Here is a 2,857-nt window from a genome sequence, read left to right on the forward strand (position 1 = left end):
AAAACGTTACGGATTTTTTTTATTCGTCTCGCACTCGCGTAATCCGCTCGTAAATTACCGCGCGCAGCCCGTATGCGAATCTCGTTTGTCGGGATGCCGCGAAAGGTGGCGTTGTCGTTAACTAAATGAAAGATATAAGAACAAAGATATAGAGAAACGATGATGTAATGCCAAAGACGTAAAGAGACAAAGGCAAATGTATAGAAATTATGCATTTGTTGGTGTCCTATCGATACATTTTTAATTTCCGCCGAAAAATTATGCGTTGTTGGGTTAATCACACTTTACAAGTTACAAAAGTATTGAGTTTTGGAGAAAATCATAAAATATGAAGATATTCCGATTTTTCATTGCCAGACTTGACAATCGCTCGTGTAAGAAATCAAGATGAAAATTTCGCAAAGAATCAGCGACCGTAATTCTCGACGGCCGATGTTTTATTTTTTTTAACTAACATTACGCGAACGGGTATAATCTTCGCGGTGCCTACAGGGTCGGACACAATGCAAAAAGGCCGGCTTGTTTATACGTCGTTAACATAAAAAAGTAAGGGAGGGAAGGAGGTATAAACCGGCCGAATAATCGGCGTTGTTCGTCAAAAGTGGACACGACGTTGTCGTACCTTGTAAAAAAACGTACCACGTGCTGCAGCGGAGGAGCCGTAAATGGCGTTACAGCTGCAAGTGCGTGCCTCGCCGAATGCATGAGAGGAAAGGGGGAGAAAAAGAAGAAGAAGAAGAAGAAGCCGCGAAGGTTCAAGCCGCAAATCAGATATTTCGGTTGCTCGATTGGCTCGATTCGGCTTTCGAGTCGCTTTTGGACATACTTTAGCGCCGACCCGATCGGAATCGCGAGTCTTTTACGTCGCCGGTTCCCGGAATACCTCGGCGCAATTAAATGTTTCGTCAGTGTCCGTTAAACGAATATTAATCGCACGGTGAACAGTTCTAAACGGTGTATTCCGATATACATATTTTTGTAAATAGTTCAACGACACACAGCGCAACAATCGAATTTGTGGAACGCGGCATTCGTAACCCGCGGCGTTTCGACGCCAAAAATGCGGCCGATTTGACGAGAATCGCGTGCCTCTCTCCCTTGAAATAATTATCTGCAGAAAGTTTCGAGACGTTTACTTCATTATCTTTCGAAAAACGCGCAAACGCGCCCGACGCGTTTCAGACGAGTAAGTCGGGAGCAATGTGATATAATGCGAGCGCAAAATGCTCGTTACACGCGAAATTATCCGCGGTATCTCTGCGATCGACACCTTGCGCAAATTGTAATTCGAGGGTATTAGCGCAATTAGGATTTCCTCAAATTTCTCTCTCGTCCTTGAATGCGGGAATTATGTACATTCGACCGGCCGGCGGCGTAACTACCCTCGTGCCGTAGCGATTATTACCGGATGCCATTGGTGGGCCGGGGCTCAATCGTATGACGATCACATGAGATATTTGGTCCGAAAGAAAGTAAGTCGGAAAGGCGCGAGGGGGATGGAGAAGTAGGGAGAGGACCGCCAGAAAAGATCGCCGGGAGCAATCGGAATCAGAGGAATCGACGAACGTGGAGGCATTATTTAGCCCGGGTCCGCATAAAGCTGTTATTACACGCAAGCTGTAACCGCGCCCGATTCGGTTGCTTTCGATTTTCGGGTGAGAAAGTGTCCACCCAAGAGGTGGTTAATAATAATTTTTCCCCTTCGTGACACGCTGCGCCACGCCGCGCGACCGGCACGCAGACCATGCGATTGCGACCGTAACAAATCGCTGGAACGACGAGCGAAACTCGCCCGATAACGGATGTCGTTGATTTCGCTCCGGTTAAATTATTGTTGAACCACGGTGTTCGATGGAACGGTAGAAATTATACCATCAATTTCTACGTTTCAATTAATTATGCTGTAGCGATGGAGGATAATTTTTTACCACGTTCGACGAGGACAAATATCGATCTGCGTTTGATCAAAATGCGAGGAATATCAATATTGTATGGTAATAAAACGTACGGAAGTAGATCGCAAATATAACGAAATATTCATAACATTTTTTGTTTTGGTTTTATTTAAATATTAGATTTTTTTATTTAGAAAGCATTTTAAAATTTGTCGTCCTTGCACCGTTTAAATAGACGAGCACTTGCTGAATATTTTGTTTTATTTATTTTTATTCTAAACCGATAAAAAGTACTATAAAAGATAACAAAATGCAAAAGAGGCACGATCCGTATCTCCGCTTGCATAATGATCCACCGCGCGATTGTAAAGTTCCCACTTTGGAACCCGGAGAGGTTTCTCGAATTCATTTCTTCTTTGAAAACGCATTTTGCAAGTCCGATCGGTTGCATTGTACTATATCACGAGAATGACAGTTTCGAATTAAGAGAGCATTATTGAAGATGTTATCAACGCGTCTTCACTGACCCGAAAACGTTATTTCGCCGATCGAAGAGTCAGACCTGAGTATAGTCGTAAGTTTTATCGGCTCGCGTGGTCCGTGCCTCCGAGCCCTCCGAGCGAAATGGAGCGCAGGAGAGTGAGTAATTGTAACTGAGCGGGCTCGATATGAATGCTCTCGCGAGAGAGCGATTTCGGGAGCACCTGTTGATATCTCGTCGTCCCAGTTAGAGACCGGACATGATACATGAAACGCTCTCAATATCCTCATCATCATTTTAGCAAACCCTTTTTAATTACCCTTACATTGTGATGCAAGACACGATTATGCACTTGTGTTATTTTGTTTGATGTATTAGTGTATTCAATGATGGAAATCGAATCCAATGTAATTCCATTGCATTCCGATTTTAACAATATAATATGTCGTTTATTCTTTTGCTGTATCTTTATATGTATATC

This window comes from Temnothorax curvispinosus, unplaced genomic scaffold, assembly GCF_003070985.1.
Source record: "Temnothorax curvispinosus isolate PA1 unplaced genomic scaffold, ASM307098v1 QBEX01001126.1, whole genome shotgun sequence".
Taxonomy (NCBI): domain Eukaryota; kingdom Metazoa; phylum Arthropoda; class Insecta; order Hymenoptera; family Formicidae; genus Temnothorax; species Temnothorax curvispinosus.